Source organism: Cimex lectularius, unplaced genomic scaffold, assembly GCF_000648675.2.
Source record: "Cimex lectularius strain Harlan isolate CLEC.00 unplaced genomic scaffold, Clec_2.1 scaffold29, whole genome shotgun sequence".
NCBI classification, from domain to species: domain Eukaryota; kingdom Metazoa; phylum Arthropoda; class Insecta; order Hemiptera; family Cimicidae; genus Cimex; species Cimex lectularius.
This window is the reverse complement of record NW_019392675.1, coordinates 1312908-1331297: the sequence shown is the minus strand read 5'-3', so window position 1 is coordinate 1331297 and position 18390 is coordinate 1312908. Positions and strand designations below refer to the sequence as shown.

Sequence of the window (18390 nt, the reverse complement as noted above, 5' to 3'; positions counted from 1 at the left end):
AAATTCCGGTTGTATTTTCTTTTTTCAAAATCATGGGTGGAGATGGTGCCTTAAGACCCAACTTTCTTGTTGCTTTTGCTGACTGAACATCAAATTTGGCTGAAAAGTCACAATGTTTTAATAAGTAGTATGATTATTAATTTTATTGGAATCAATTAAAAGTCATATTCCCACAGTGCATTGTTTTTATGAAGAACTTCACATCCTAATGAACATGTCTAAACTTTTCCGGCTGAACATATAAAAAATTGAATCCTGAAGTTTCATAATTTTATTTCCAACTTAGCAAAGTGGTTTGCTTTCTACAAAACGGAATCTTGAAATGTTCTGACTGGACAAGAAAGTTGGTTGAAACGGCACAATTTGAACAAACTTGCGTCAACATTTTTTCTAAAAAAATAAAAACTTTGGCTGAAACGGCTCATTTTTTAATGAGTTAAGTCCTGTTGTACCATTTTAAAGGAATTTACCCACAGTGGTTTTCTGTGGATTTTACTCAAACTGAAGAACAAACCTTGTTAAAAGGCTAAAAGGCTCATACAAATTTAATCGTGATTAGTTGTAAGGTTATAACCGTTATGGTTTTATGCTCTCCATATACGTGAATATAGTTTACTTTTTCGGCAGAAGGGTCAAAAATTCCATGGGCGACGATGGGAATCGAACTCTCGTCTGACCCTTGGATTTTTTTTGTTTGTTCAATGGGCTTATCTGAGATATGTGGGTTCCTCGTTGAAGCTTTTAAATTGTTGTAATTTCTTGTCAAAATTTTATTGTAATAAGTAATAATCAGTAAAAGGTAGTGCATGTAAAACGTGTAAACTTTAGGATAGTTGAGCGTCAAATCTTTGCCAGATGACGTTCTCAACATTAATGGCAGATATTACCATAGAAAAAATAAAAAAGCGCTTTGTAACTCTCCAAAAGAGTTAGCGAAGTTTTGTCATTTATGCGCACATCTTCTTTCCCCCCGAGTGCGTATTTAATTTGACTTCTTTTGATGGGGAAAAAGTGTTCCATCATCACTCAGTCGAGGGGCATTGTTCTTTGAAGGACTCAGGCTGTTGTGTCATCCAATTGGAAGGAAAGGAGAACTAACAGGACTCGACCGTGTGTCACCAGACGACGGATTTCCTAAAGACCGCTACTTGACTGAACGATTAAAATCCAGGCCGGTCACGGAGCGTTTCACAACCGGGACATTAATATAAAATTACAAGGATCAAAATAGAGTTATAAAATCATCTGCATCTTATAAACAACAAACACGGCCAATGCCGTTTAACAGGACGTTTTTCTCCCGCCTACGCCATAATCATATGCAGTTGACATATATATTATGCAAATTTCTTTTTCCTCTATGCTACATGGGAAACAAGAACGGAAAACGAGGACTCAATTTGATCAGATAGAAGGGTCTGTGTATTATATTAGAATAACTTCAACCTCTCCCATTCATTATAAACTTTGAATGGATTCCTTGCGGGCTTTTTTCCGTTTTTAATTAAGCGAAACAACTTTGTGAACTTTATTACTGTTCAGAGACGATTTGATTTTAAGCTCAGAAACCGGACACTTCCTACTAGTTAATCACTGCTCTCGTTTAATTTTGGAAAAAAAGTAATTGTTGAGAACGTACAAGATGTGTATGCTTAATTTTACTGTACTTACGATCTTAATAGTAAGTTTTTGCCGTATTTAGTGATCTACTACATTTTTTATACATACGGACTGCTCTGATATTTAAGATATTCATTCACACTATCGCTGTCTCTTGTTCTTTCACTAATTTTGATATGAAGATATCTAATAAATTTAAAATTTATAAATAAATACTCAATGGATAATAAAAACTATCACAAATCGACCTGATGTAGGTGAGGTTTAAGCCAATCTTTGGCCCTCTCCAAGTGTACCTATGTCCATTAAAAAAATTAAGTAATCAAACAAGAAATTAAAACACTTAGCGCTTCTCAGTGTAAAAATAAACTGCTCAACGAGCTTTCTGCGTTTCTCTAGTGCATTTTTTACAAAGCCAACCCGGTCTGAAAAATTTGGTGAATCGAATTTTGCTATCAAAGACGCCCTCAAAACTTCGAATAGAATCCGTAACCGTGAAAGAAGGGACACTTAGTCAAACAATGAAAGAGGAAAGTGTTAGTTACACAATGAGCAGCTCAGCGTAATCATTTCTCAGAGGTGTTAAGATAAGTTCGCACTTAAGTTCGAAGCACCAATTTTTAGGGACAACATTATTATTGTTAAAGTCGACAAATTCTTTTGAATAATCGGTTTCGTTGTAGTGCGGCCATCTTTTGGATCTAAGAGCCAATTCGGTACAACTTTCATGCCTAGAATGAATGGACGAATTAGAACCTTCACGGTTGTTAGGAAGGACACAAAGTCAGTATGAAAATCATGGGTTAGTGAATTGAGCGCTTTGATCCTTTTTTACATAAATTTACGGCCAATTTCATTACATAATATGATATTCTTTATTCTTCGTTAATATTATTGCTAATTAGTATTTATCCTCCTTTACAACACTATACTTTCGTAAGCCTCCTATTAGCCTATCTTCTAATTCTTCAAATACAGGTTAAACATAAATTGTTTTCTATCGGCAATGTTTGATCTCATTGTATGAAATAAACTTATATAATTTTTAGGCTATGCTGTAATTATTTCAAATTTTTAAAACATTAGTTGTTCAAAATTCAATTAATTTGTATGTTCCGGATAAAATTTTTGGAGCAAGAGGGCATTGGGTTCAAAGTTTTACTCTATGCGGTTGACATCGCCATGCGTGCAGAAAGCTCAGAATATTAACTCAGGATTGATAAGTTGGAATCATGCTGCGCGCTTTTAACTTACAACATCCAAGAAAGTGCTTTATATAAATAAAATATTCTGACATTTCGGAAGATAGAACCTCGTGCAGATGAATGTTGTGTATATCAAAACAGTAGTGCCACTGTCAATGATACAAGTATTTGGTGACACTCTCACTTCTAAGTTATCATTTAAGAAACATATTAAAGGTTAAGCCAAATTAGCCAAATTTGCATTGCGCCATCTAAAATCTAAGTATTTAACTCAGTACCTCGAGAAGTTCTTTGCTACGCTTTACAAGTTTGTGAACTTAAATATTTGTTGGCTGAGGTGTTTTGCTCGTAAATTGTTAAATCTTCATTTTTCTCACCAACTATACTATTTTATTAGAGACTGAGTTGGATCCAACCTTTGTTTATACTCTCAAAACTTACATAAAATATATAGTTTGAATATTAAATTTACCTACTGGACACCCAAGATTATGACACACGAAGTATGGGGGAGAAAGGGTTAATTTGGGCTTCAGCATGGAAAACAAAACATTAGCACAATAACATGATGTTGCTAACGCTATCCTTGACTCCTCTTTTCTATATCCTTTAGGATTTTGAGTTTATCCACTATTTTAGTAGATTCGTTTTGCAAGGACAAATGATTTATCGTCCTTTTTTTGTTTTATCTTTTCCGCCGATCATTGATTTGAAAAATGATTACATTTGACATGCTGATTGATCATTTACATAGTTCTTATCCATTTCTGTCCTTGTTCGAAAAATTAATTATAAATTCTTTTCACACTCTCTCAAAAAAATTCTAATATTGCTGTCGAATTGGTCCCAATATCACCGAAGCCCAGATTATCTGACTAATTCGTTAATATCGGATTCGTTGTATTTAGATGCTAGATCGAGGCTAAGCTCACAACAGCGCGTTATTAAGTCGTAATCGCAGTTCTACTTTTGCGGGTTATTGCCCCAGTGCACTTTTACGTCTTTGTTTCCCAAGGTGCCAGTTCCCACAGAGGCGGTGAGTCAAAAGAACCACAAAACCTTGAGAGTGTTTACCGTATTTTCGAATAAAGGCTTCTACGGTCATAATGTGTTTCAAATCAATCACTAGTAATTATCTCACTGAGGAGTGATTAATTGGGTTTTATAAAAAGAGGCAAACTGTATCGTAGCCTACGAGTGGTCCCTAATCCTTCCTTTAAAAGAGTTAAATGTAGAAACGTTTCAGGTAACATTCGTCAGCGTATTAATTTACGGCTTAATGAGGCTCAAAAGGTAATTATTTATTGGATAACTCGCTTGAGTGGGCTCAAATAAAAGTCGGCTGTATTTTTTTTTGTTACTCCGTTAAACCTTGAAGGTTGTATGTCCTTGTAGCGTTGAGTGCTCCTTAAATATTTGTTAGTATTCACTGCTGATGGGCGACTCCGAAAGTGATTGGATTGTTTGCAACGTTTTCCCCATGGTACGAATACCAATTGGTCTCAGTAGTAAGAGCGATTCTTTTTTCTTTCTCCCCTAGGGATGAGCTTGTTTGGCCCATTTAATCGGTTAAATTGATGAGAAATATCGATTTCCCCTGGAAGAAGTTTGTGTCAGGTTTTATCTTCGTAATCGATCAAAATGGTATATTTTAGAAATTTGGCTTTTTTGGCGTAATTACTTGTGAAGGCCCACGACGGTTCAATTTCATACAGAGCGTCGTAACTGACGAAGGCGTAATTAGCTACTCAGAGAAACTTCCTATGTGATTTCCTCCTAAATTGTACTGTTCCATGACTCAATTAAACGCGGCCTGGGCCAATTTAGGCTGTATTTGGGCCACCACGCACCGGAACCTCAATTCACTCTCCCGGCCCCTCGACGAATCCCACTTCACGGAATCAATTCTACTTCCGATTAATTTTAGATTGGCAATATTGATCGGACGTTGGTTTTGGTGCCGTTTTAAATTAATGGAAAGCTTCGCAGTCTTGTGTAGCCGATCTCCTTTTAGTAGACGAGCGTTTTGCTTTGAAAACAAAGGGAGCGTGAATCAGCTCAACCCGTACTCAAAATAAAACTGAATCTTTAAAAGTATTAATCGTGTTTCAATTGGATCTTTGTTTCGTTTCATCCGGTAAGGTAGTGAATTACATAAAATTATTTTGAATCATGAAAATTCTCAGTTAATAATTCATAGTAGTTTTAACTTCATAGTTGGATAGATAGAAAGATAAAAAGATCAATATGCATATATAAAAACGTTCAGTATTTTAGACAGTTTATTATAGAAGTTAATTATAGAACTAGATATAAATATAAAGGATATACCAGGGATATAAATATAAAGACCGGGATATAAATAAATATATAGAAATATCTATATCGACAAGCAATATATTGATATATAAGAAAATTTTTTTTCTTGGTTAATTAAAACATTTCTGGGCTTGACAGGCAGCTGATAAAATGTATCGTAGTAAAAAGAAATGTAGATAATGGTTATATTGGTAGACGATATATATGTAGATGTTTGTAAGGGAATTTGAATTCTTAGAAATGGGGAATGGTTGTATTGATCCCGGAATCATAGTTTTGCAACATCATACCAAATTTTAACTTATGAACTTCAATTATATGGTTAGGAATGGTATAAAAATGGCTGCAAAACAAGTAAAGAAACAGGATTTCTTTAATATGAAAGCTCAAAAAATATTCAGAAGATCAGTCAGCCAAGCACCCCTAAAAGCATTAACGCGTAAAAGGGTCATATCCATAAATAGTCGTGGTTGCATTCAAAATCTCCAACACAGGGAAAACATAAAAACTTGAAAGTGTGAGTGTTAAGACACGATGAAATTCTGATAAAGAAGAAGCAGACAAACTGGCTAGAGGGGAGAATCTGCGTGATATAGATCACCCTATATACGATCAAACATAGAGTCCTACATCTCAGAATGGATCTGCACAAAACAAAAATGGCAATTGAAAAATGGCAAAAAGAAGAGAAAATTTGAAAGGTGGGTTGAGATGGGAGGCTGGTGTCCGAGAGGATCGAAGTCACGATAGCTCAAGTGGTAGAGTAGCGGCGTGTTTAGCCGAAGGTCGTGGGTTCGAATCCCGCTCGTGACACAGACTTTTTTATCTCAACCAATACCTTACATAAAGATTAATTATTTGGAACAAAACAAAAGGATGAACACTTGAGTTGCCAGACTCATGGTTAAAGAACCATCACCAAAACTGACAAGCCCATTCCTACAGTTATTCAGGGTAAAGTGAGGGGAATTATAGAGTTATATACCGGTCCCAGGCACCTGAGAAAATACATATACAAATCACATTAAATAGTAATCCTAATTGTGGGCGCTACAATGAGGAGGAGGCACCTGCCACCCATATTATCTTCGAATAGAAAAACACCTGCTCCTTGGAGACATAGGATATTTTTGATAGACATAGGATAGAATATTTTTGCAATGACAATCAAAACCTCCTATGAACTTCTTAAAAGAAGGATCGAGTTAATTGAACTGAACTAAGGGACTAGGAGTTGTACATGTACAATAAGGCTGCATTTATAGTTATACTTAATCGGGTACCTGTAATACCTTTTTATACATATATACAGCTATATATAGAGAGATATATTTATAGGCCGAAATTGATAAATTGCCGATATTTAATAGGCCATATTCGTTTATAAAAAATAATAGAAAGAAAGATGGAAAAAAAATATATATATATCATATATTAGTATAAACGTAAATAAATATTATTAATTTACTTAGCATATATGCAGAGGATAGGTCTAAAGGGAAAAATAAGTAAAAAGTATATGTTAATTTGGATTTTCTTACTGTTCTCTTGGTATTTTGATGAAAATAACATATTGTCCGTGTCTGCTTTGAACCATTTCAAGTGAAATTAAAACAGGATTTTTTTGTCGCTGTACCGTTTAAGCAGTAAATACAGCGATTTTCTTGCACGTTAATTGGTCTTGCAATTTGTTTCCATAGAGGAGTTTTTCCTTTGGGTTTTCGTTGCGTCATGCCTCGCAGGTCTGCAGAAAACATTCCGTGAGAAAGACAAGGTACGATATCTCCTGGATGATCAGTGAGAATTGAGATCCAGTAAGTATTCTACCCACGTCAACGTTTTGCAATCGAACTGGGCAAATTTGTAATAATCTCTTTTCAGTTGTAACAAATTGTGCGTTGTGTAGAAAATTAATTTTTCTGTAACTATAATTAAAAAAAAATCGTATAACAAAAAGAAAACGAAATGTTTCTCCTCAGAAGAATTTTTTTTACCATGACTATTGTATAGTGGATTTCTGCTACCAATGAAATATTATGTATTTATATATTTTTTTGCCTCCCATTATTTTTAAGAACAGTACACGTTTCCGTTAGCAGAAACAGACTATAGTTTGATTGGACGTTACAAAGATAACGGGGAAGTCTCATTTTGAAAAAAATAGAACGGTAATCGCTATGATAGGGAAATTAAACGTAGGATTTTTTTTGGTTCAGAGAAACTATCTGAATAAACACGATAGGCTAATATTTCCCATAATTTGCCTGTTACGCGATCCTTCTTTTCACAACGATCCACTCGCAGTTCTCACCGTATCATGTTGCCCCATTTCTAATGATACTACATTATTAGGAGGTCCTGCGTTTTGCAATACTTTGGGAACAAGAAACTCCAGCTCTGCAATCATATTTGTTATTGATGACGTGCTTCTCGATCCAGCTGACGATGCATTGAATTGATGAATGACATTTCTCCCGATTGGCGGGAAAGAACTTACTTTTTACCCTCTATTGTCTTGCTTGATCATGGATTGAATAATTACTTTCAAATTAAATTTCATGCTAAAAAGCAATGGACACAATTAAAATTTTTAAAAATATTCACAATTTGGCAGATGCCATAAAAAATATATAAAACTAATTTCCTTTTAAACTTAATCTTTGAAAACTAATTTCCAAAAATAAATAGAGAAGGGTTTCTTCTACGTAGGTTTTAGATTATGTCCGAAAAATGGACTCTGTAAGAAAAACGAATAGAGGTTTCACGCAATCTATGCTAATTTTGTTAAACCCAAATTTGTTAAGTCGAAAGATTTTGTGATAGTGTACTATATCTAAACTAATGGCACGATCTTAGATCTGTTAATCGGTGTGCAGTTATGTTGTTTTCGTAAACTCTTTTGATGTTAGGAATTGTTTTATTTATCACCAGGAAGAAAGAATAGAAACATGCAGTCAATGAAATAAAATCGGATCAAACCATTGAACAAGGCACTTATAATATATAATATTATAATATATATAATACACTTATAATCTTGCAATTCTACTTTCAAAAATAAATTAAATTTTATTAAGCTTATTCAATTTATTATTTAATTTTATTAGAAAAAAGTTAGTAAACTTATTCGAAAACCTTTGATTAACCTTCCTGAACGAATTAGCACATCTAACAAGTGAAAATCTTGAAAGGTTGATGTATTTTAATAGCACAACAACAGATTTTTATGGGACGTCGGTGGCGCAACGGTTTAGGCGTTGACACGGCGCTCATCACTGTAAGATAAAGGTCTCGGGTTCGAATCCAGCGCCCCTGCATTCGAACCTGACATACTTACAAATGGGCTTTTTTTTCAAAAACACCGGCACTCTGAGGGTTTTTGAACAGTTGCGAACCCTCGTTAAAAAAACAAGATTTAACACAGTACAGCAACTGTCTAAATATCCAGATACTAAAGTTTAAATGGATAAGTAATGAAGTTAAAAAATGCATGCATTTTTAAGCAAGATTTTTTCCTGTTGTTGATTTTTTCTTATATGATCTCGACAATTACTCATTTTCTAAAAAAAGCAAGAAAGTTTATATAATGAAATATATACATACATGTATATACATATTATATATACAATACATTGTACATATTATATATACAAAATAATATGTACTTTTCGAGTTTGACCAAAACACCGGAAAAACAGTGGAACCCATTTTCCTCGAGTGCTAATGACCAATTAACATACCTTTAAACATGTCCTATCGTGCTCCGAATCGGATTCTAATATAGTGCAATACAGGGCTCGAATATTTATACAGAAATACCTTTTTTTACTTCAAAAAATAGATGAAAAGTCATTTTCCTCTGGAACTAAGCCTAATTTTTTAAATGTTAATATATTTTATTGTTCCGTATACGCTACCGTCATAACCATGAACCAAGGTACCACAGACTAAAATGAACATAATTTTCTTTTTATATTACTTTGTGCGGCCTAATACCACCTTTTGCTTAATCATTGGCGTTTCATGAAAAAAGGTCGCCTTTGACCAAAACGGTTTGTCTAAATTTACTGCTGAGTCAGCAATAATGAAACTGTTTATGTTATCACATCAGGTTGCACACATTTACATTAAATAGGATGTGAACAAGCGAAGAAACAATTTCGTTTTATGTTTTCTATCGTTTGTAAAACATCCGAGACTAATTGAAGTTTCACTAAATAAATCACAAAACATAGACGCAACCTGATTGTGATGAAAGTCGTGTCCAGATCAAGAAAGTGCGCCCAAAACGATCAACCTGCTTGGCAAATCGAGCGTAGGGGCGTAATGTCCGGTCTAAAAGATACTAATTTCAACCGTGCTAAACGAGTTGGACTTTCAAAGTCTTGAGTATGTTTCAAAACGGTATACTTTGCTGGACACGGTGGCATATCCTATGAACTTTTTCATCTGAAACGGGCACGTTTTTCGTCCAGGAGAACACTTTGTTCCTATCACAATAACCAAGGAGGTTTAGGGCGTTTCAGTTAGAACACCGGGCGATTTCTCGAATATATAACCCAGGAAGAAATGTAAAAAGTATAACGTTTCTAATGTCGATTGTATAAAATTTCTATTTGTATTCCTTTCCGGACGTTTTCGAATTGAGATCTTAATAGCATAATATACCATAAGAAAATGAAGATTTTGATCGTTACTGCGGCTTTTGTTACGATCTTGTGTCCAGTGCGGTAAAAGAATCTGCGTTCGTCTTATCCGATTTCTCATTTATGGCCCATTCACTTTGAAAGTGGGCAGTTAGTAAGTTTCTATGAAGTCATTCCTTCCAGATCCCAGGCGGAGCGGTTTGCGGTCACTTGACCACATCCCTTCTACAAAGTTATTCGGAAATAGACGTAACTATGCTATAAAATTATCGTTCCTTCAAACGCACGATGAAGAGCTCCCTTCAAGCTTTATTTATGCATTTGGTCAAAGGTTTTGCTGGACTGTTACAGTATTAAGATTTACTTGTACTCGTTTTGGCCACATTTTTTTATTAGCAACATAATACGTTGTTGAATTACGCATGCCTTTTGTTGCCACGCTCGAAGTTCTTCCTGCATAGCCCATTGAATTTTAGTTGAAAATAATACGAAAAAAGTATTGTGAAGTGGTTTGACCCATCGTTCGCGACATCCAAAGAGTAGTGTACGTCAAACCGTTCTGTATAACAGCTACTGAATCTACAGGTTAACAAAGTAAAATACATGCATATGAATATATAAATAGATGAAATGGACTGATAGTTAAGTATGCAGATAGGATATATAAAATATAAGGAATCTTGAGATGTAAACAATTATAACAACTTGATTTGTGTCGGATTATTTTTTCTGACTAATTGCACAGTTTTGTATGCGCCTAAATCCTGTTCGTTCGTGATAATTGGATAATTAACGGTGAGGCATGTGGGTTAAGGACGGAAGTGTCTTTGGGCGTCAAGACGTATTAGAACAATGGGCAATTAACATGCACAAGTCATAAAATAAACTGGGTCAACCGTGTAATATGTGTGGGTTCAAAACAGAAATTCCCTTTTTCACAGTAGGAATTTGGCCATTTGGCCGGATACGCCATAATGATACACAGGTACGGAAAAGATTGCACAACATCCAGGATCTGAACTGATTGAGGATGCGGCCCATTGGGCGAGCTCACATAGGACGAAAACAAAATAATAAAACTCTAGTAATCAATCTCATTTGGTGTACCTTTAGTCATTTATTTTTGGGGGTTTCATTTCTTTAGTTTACGATTTAGGTTTTATGAGCCGTAAGTCCAGTAGTGACTGTTTAGTCTTAACAAGGAGTTTCTTTTTATTTGTTCATTTATCGTGTTGTGTTCTGAGAAAATAAGCCTTGTTTCAATCTAGAAAGGTCGGGGTCATCAGAGGATCTTAGTATCCGATGGACGTAGCAATTCCTGCGGCACCCAGCTTAATTAATTAAGGTTTTGCCGCCACACCGAATATATAAGGCATCGACACACATGAATATAGACAGGCATCATGGTGTCACAATGCCGAACTCTTTACCATCGACAAGGCGTTGGAATGGTTGGACAATGATAAGAAAAATAAAGTGCTACCATTTGGGCAGATAGCCATTTTGTCTTAAACAATGTTAATTATCTCCAGGAAGACCATTTAGAATTTTAGACAGTAGCTTTTTCATTTGTGCAAAGCAACTACAGAAGAAGTGATTGCCAAATGGGAAGAGATTAGGAATAAATTTGGCACGCATAAAATATTTTTTCCAAATATACCGTCTAGATTGGCTACTAAACTTCAGTTAGATTGTAAAGTTACACAGGCTGTGAGCGGCCTGGGAAGACTAAAAACTACCTAATTCGATTTCATATCACATTTGATGACAGTTACAACTGCTCCCACATATTATGTTTCATTGCTCTAATTTCCATCAATATAACAATCAAGTTTTAAAATAAATCAATAAAATTGTATTCACCCGCCCAATTCAAACTCAAAGCCGAGGCTTCGATGTTTGTAAGTTATCTTTTTTATCCTTTCTTTTATGATCGAAAGTTAACACATGGTGAACGGCCATCGTCGTCTTGGAAAGGGCGAACTATTTTCACTTCGAAAGTTCTCTTCCCAGCTTTTGGCGTATTTGCATACAAGGTCTAGTTTATCTACCGGGAACAATGGGAGGCGTTTGATTTAAAATGGATGTCATTGCCCTTAGCATTTTTCCTTCTGACCAATGTGTTCTCGACACGATTTGCTATTATCTCCCGAGTAGTAGAGAAAGTACGATTGTTTATATAAAACGGTCTGTCTATAAAGTTTTGTTCCCAACACTGTACGCAAACCCCAGAGAAAATTTTTACTTAGTTTTGAAATTCTTGCCGATTTTATGTTTGTATGTATGTTTCATTTGAAATAAATAACTTACATTTTAACATGACGTACATAAAGCACATATTTAAAACTTTTATAGGCATTATTACCTATACGGTTGGCCTTTACAAATTGTATGTGACAAACGGGCAAAATTATTAAGTGTTTCCGTGTAACATGTGATGCATGGAGTGTAGTGTTATAGAAAAGTTCATGAAGTTTTGGGGGCAAAATACATTCCACTTTAGTCAACAGGAATAATTAAGGTTATACTGCATATATTTTGCAAACACGACAATGCCCTTGCCCGTTGCATTTGACCCAGGCAAAATTATCGAAAGTGCATTGCACCATCTGATTATGGACCCTTTCGGTCGATGGCTCATATTTTAAAAGTGTGGCATTGCATTAACTACGAGGACCTGAAAATGTGATGAGAAGAATCTTTTTCCTAAAAAGCAAGGAGGGATACTGGCATCAGAACCATATTGAAAATATTCGAAAACAATATTTTGTAATATTTAAATGTCGTCCCTACATTTCAACTCGTAGAAACTCGCGTTACAAGGAAGTCTACGGTAGAAAGTTTTTAGTATTGAATTTTAAGCCTGAAAAAAAGTAATACAAATTGGTATAAATCATATAAATGGCTGTTAAAAAGGAGAACACTCTAAAATACCCAGCAGAACACGCCGTGCTTAGAAGTAATATTTTGTAATGTCTAAACGTCGTCCAATTATTTTTAGCTCGTTGTAATATCTCGCGTTATGCGAGTCGACGGTAGAACGGTTTGTAGTATGAGCGTTGAATTTAATCTTGGCAACAAAAGTAATAAAAACAGTTATAAATCAATATAAAGAGCTGTTAACGAGTAGAAAACTCTTAAGAACAGCAAAACAATCAAATCAATAAATCGAAAGAAGTTAGATAGCTGTAGATATACACCGAAATAAAGATAGATTGCTTTCATGGCGTTTACATTGCGTTCTATGCTGGAGGAGCAGATTTCAAAGCGAAGTGATGGGTTCACGTAAAGTTTATACGGTGTGCGATACTAAAATATGGGTAGTCAACACCCGGAAGCCATTCTGTAAAATTTCTAACTGCAAAATAGGAACAATCGTCTAATGCAGGGGTTGACGGTTTTTTTTAGAAAAGGGCCAAATCGTAAACCATATCAAGTTAGTGGGCCGGTTTGAAAATAGAATAGGTATATTTTTTAATAGGTACTTCGACTAATAAAGGAAATAATTTTTTATGTGTACTTTTATAAACTTAAATAATTTAAATACTGTGTTTATTGTATTCTGATATTCGAAAAGACAAACATTGGGTAACATAAACGATTTTGTAAATTCCTCAAAAGTAGCAGAAAATTTATGAATATATAACTATTAATATCACCGTTTTTAATATTTTGTTTAACCTTCTTTTAACTAATTTTGACCGTACTTATCCCATCAGAGCCAAAAATAAAACTAAAATTAAATATTAAATTTAGTACCCTGTTAGAACATAGCATTTTGTCCTAGAAGCAATTTTCCATATATCTGTGCTTTTGGAAATAATTGGGTTTAATTTCTTTTTAACTAATGAAAGTAATTTTTCTCGCTACACTTTCTCGACGTCATCTTTACAGTTTCTGCATTGACGACAATTTGATGATCTTATTTTTGTCCGGCAATTATAGGGGCTTTTAACACAGGATGATTCAATTTTTTTTAATAATTAACCTCTTCGTTCAGCCAATAAGTTGCGAAGATTTTTCTTTATTTTTAAATTTACTATGTATTTTACAATATTCTGATTTCTTCTTGTTGGTAAATTACTCGTAAATGAATATTGTTTTCAAGTTAAGACGATTTCATTTAGAAAAACTACTAACAGATCTGGTTCGGAAATCAGGAAATCACTAATCGCTTACTACATCGGTGTATGTGATATTTATGATAGGAAATCAAAGTAAATCAACGGGCTGATAGAAACTCAGGGATTTTTTAGAAAACTTTTGACTTTACGTTTTTCGGTACAACTTTTGACAAATTATATAAGGATAATGTTTTTCCCGATAATATTGCTACTTAATGTATCCTTTACTATCTAAAGAATAAAGTAATCTATCTGTCAGTAATAATCTAAAGAATAAAGTATGTAATACACTAGAATACAATAAAAACAGAATTTAAGAAAAATTCTGGAAGACCGAGTAGCACTTCTAAATCTACGTCTATCGGCTATTTCGTTGCAGAACGCCTATCCCCATTTATTAAGTTGCAATTTATTTGTGTACTTGTAGGGGTAGAGCTAGGCAAAACACAACCAAGTAAGTATCGATTAAACTTAGACATTATCGTTCACAATTAGGTAAGTACTTGGTAGTACCTACTTGGTAATACTACGCAATATGTACGAAACTAAATTTATTTGTAATATATACGCGCCGACTAAAGCGACGATGGCCGCGAGATCTACATACGATGTGATAGTGAAAGTGATATTGAAACAAGCATTAATTAAACAGACAACATTTCAACATGATTGGTGTGCTATCAATGGGTATTTTATTTACCCTTATCTTTCATGTTTTATATATTTCCTCTATTGTTACATGTTACCGAATTGAAGGCAGTTGTAAGGTACTGCGAATTAAAAAAATATGTTTCTTCATAATCGAAAAATATAAAGATTTTATAAATTTTGGAATAAGGGTCATCAAAAATATTAAAAGCTAATCTTTCAGCGTCCAATTTGACAGAGAAAGGATAGATAGGATAGATTAAAGTCTAGATCGCATGAAGCAAAAATGACGTTATTACAAGTTCATGGTGCATCGCTTGCATTGTAAAAAGGTCGCTCGCATACGAAAACATAGCTTTTCTTTGCGAATTCAGTTTCTACTCGCACAGTGAAAATGAGCATAAACATCAATTATTAGAAGGAAACGATATAATAAGAACAAGATAAAAACACATAAAATATTACAAGAATTACTCTTAATTTAGCTTAAACATATTTTTTTAAAAACAATTTTATCGGATAAAATAATGTATATTAGGACCTAGCAATTCTTTCATGATGTCGTTATAATATATTCCTATCACTGGCGTGTTGTTCTCCAGGGGACTGGCCTCGTTCGTTTCAGTCAGAAATACGCCGAGATCCACGTAGAATTCTCGTTTATATTCGATAAAAGAGATTTCACCCGTACTCCAAGAATCGTGGATGTAACCCCGGCGTTTTTACAAGATCTGTTGGAATTTTTCTCTCTGTTTTACATCCGGCCGGGTTTACTCTCGGTCGTCTAGGATCATCAGCGTAACTGTTCTTCGGATGCGTGACACGATTTCCTGATATCCAGGATCTGGAAAGATTGCCTCTCGCTTCTCCGGCTCGACAAATTGTCTAATTAACCCTCAAAATCGCCATTTAGCCTCAGAACGGCATCTACTAAGCGAAGTTGGATGACCACAACCTCGCTAATTCCACCATTACAATCTTTTTATACGTTCCGCAATCCCTGGGTTTAAACAAAAGATCTATTTTTTAAAATAATTTCTTATTTTTTATTATCAAATTTTCTTTTCGATGCCTCATCATTTTTAACAAACTGTTTTTTTCCTCCCTCAGGTATGAAAAGTGTTCAATCATCTAAATAGAAGTATGGCAGTTGGTGAGTTGATCTTTTGTTAATACAATACTTAAAAACTCGTTATTAATAGGAATTTTTACGGTTTAGTTTGTTTTACTCGAGATAACATGCTGGTTGTATGCTAATCAGACTATTAAAAAACTATTAGCCCTCGAAAGGCGTTATCACTCAATTTGACTAATAAACGGTCAATCTGTGATAAATGGAGATATGTTAAAAAAAACTCGGTCCATATCAGGAATTAATTTCTGATAAATTTTATTTCCTGATATAATTGAAACCGATCGGATTTGGCATATCGGATCGTTATATTTAATCCGCTTAACCCTGCCCTAAATTATATTCAGGATTACTAGTGAGTTGGATGCTGAGAATTCCTCGAGCTGAATTCTAGATTTAGCCTGTGCTCATCATTTGTCTACTAACATTTTCAATAGATGTTTTGATATTTCATGTCGATTTTGCTTGTTCGGGAGGAAAACAAAACAAAGATTTCTCAATAAGGCGTTAAGCCACCCCCTTGCTGCAGCCGACCGAGTTTGTAAAATATATTTTTTGTTTTGTATGGGGGAAAAATAAGAAAGTGATTGTCACGATGTAGATACTTTCGTACGCCATGGGGACAAAAGTAGACCGAGTCCTAGAGTGGGGACCCCAGTGTATAACTGGTATTTCTGCATATTTGTGCTGCAATTTCACCCTTACATAAACCTCCAATGGGAGCGGCCCTGTTGAAGCAATACCGCCCCGGGATACAGGCTAATTTGCTCGGGAGGACCAAGCTAATGAGCCCTTAGTTCTTCCAACCCGGGTACATACTTAATGGATCCACGGATGGTACGAAGCCTATTACCCACGTTCATCCTTTATATGAAATGATGTAATTCGTGAAATTTGACGTTATCAGTTTTGTTTAAACTTTAAAAAGAAAACCTGACCCCATGAATATTTCATTTAGTAAAAGACGTGTTCTATAGATTCCTGATTCTCTATTATGTTGGAATTGGAGCTATTGAATAGACTGAAATAGAACTCCAGAAAACATTGCAAACGCCAAAACTCTCCTTTAATTGAAAATGTTTTAGAATATTTTAAGAAAATAAACTTTCTGGATTATGGTATCGTATTGATGAAAAAGCAAATTCAATTGTTCCTGCCAAGCTTTCGACATATTTTTAGGTCATCATCAGGTGATGCAAATCTATCCTATTGTTGGCAATGTTGGTACTGAATCGAAGATATTTGAAATCGTCTATTAAAAACTTAATTATGTCCTGTTGAAGAGACATTTAAGTTTTGCCCTGATGATGACATTAAAATCGGTCGACAACTCGGCATTAACTTAATTTGCTTTTTCATCAAGACCATATCGTGAACCGGATTATTCGTGAGTAAAAAATTGATCGATACATCTAACACTTAAAATAGACTTGAGTCTTATGATTGCTTGTTCAAAGGCTTTCATGTTTGTTAATTACCTAGCGCTTGCAATTATTTCCTCCGATACAGTTCAAATTTGTTGAAATTTTTAAATTGATCGGTTACAATTTAATTAAATTTTGATATTAACTGACATTGAACTGAAAAATATTATTATAATTCCATGTAAATAATGAATCCTGACCATTATCATGTACATGTGTCAGAATTAATTCAGCAATGAAATATAAAGGAATAATTTTAATAATTATTTGAAATGTTTAGCTATCAATAATTTTGAAACAAAACGCGTTGAATGTTATCTGTGAATACTTTCTCTGGTTCTAAAGACATAATCACGTCCGGGAAGTACTATATCAAGCATATTTAACCTTATCAACATTATGAATGTCCATTCATCTTTAAAAAGTGTTACGTCTGTTAGCTTTGTCGTTCAATTTTGGCCTGTCAACTTATGTTTCGAACAGTGAATATCTCGTAATCGTAATCAAAGAATCTCCACCGACCGCAGAAACCGACATTGTTTTTCCTCGCGAACCGTTTTCACGGTTAATTTCACTCATTGAGGTCCCCCCAATCAACCATGACACACCTCAGAAAACTGGCTAAATATTCGAAACGAGCCCGGAGTCACGCGGAAATTAATTTGAAGCGGTGAAGTCCGAGGATATTGGGGACTGATGCGATTTCGCACGGGAAGGCCCGGTCCCCTGTCCCATCTCGGAGTCGGAAATGAGACCCGCTCCTCGCAAAAGGCCATCGCTTGATTTAGTACGATTAGAGGACCCGTCCGGGACCGTGCACCATCTCGAAATATTGTAAAACGGGACTGGACGTCACTCGGCTGACCCCTCGGCTTAAAAAAAGAAAAGTTTACTTAACCTTACTTACTTAACCAAATTAAGATAGTTGTATCCTATAGTTTGGTATATCCTATCCTCGCTATTTTAGACTCAGTCATGTTTTACTAACTAAGGTGAATTTCTGCGCTTTCCTCTTCTAACCTACCAATGAAAACAGAGACATGTACAAACATGTCTGACCGGCTAAAACGGCGAAATCAAGCGAAATCGGAATCTACCTTCCAATGTGGATGAAAAGACCAAGAAAACTTGTAATTTGGTCGTTTGTTGTCATTTTGGCCTACCTATCCTCGCTATGTTAGACCTATCAGTCACGTCCTTTTCGATTTCTGAAATGGCTCGCAGCATGTTCTGTCTTCATGTCAGTCATCGTGCAGCTATGCATATACCCTG

The 18390-nt window shown here is 34.9% G+C and overlaps 1 protein-coding gene and 1 non-coding gene across 5 annotated transcripts in view; both read left to right on the top strand.

Annotated features, from left to right (window-relative positions):
- LOC106661735 (SH3 and multiple ankyrin repeat domains protein 3) overlaps positions 1 to 18390 on the top strand; it is a 289318-nt gene that overhangs the window by 30168 nt on the left and 240760 nt on the right. The window lies entirely within an intron of this gene.
- On the top strand, positions 5885 to 5957 carry Trnan-guu. Its single transcript has one exon. It is a non-coding gene; the product is annotated as a tRNA-Asn (tRNA).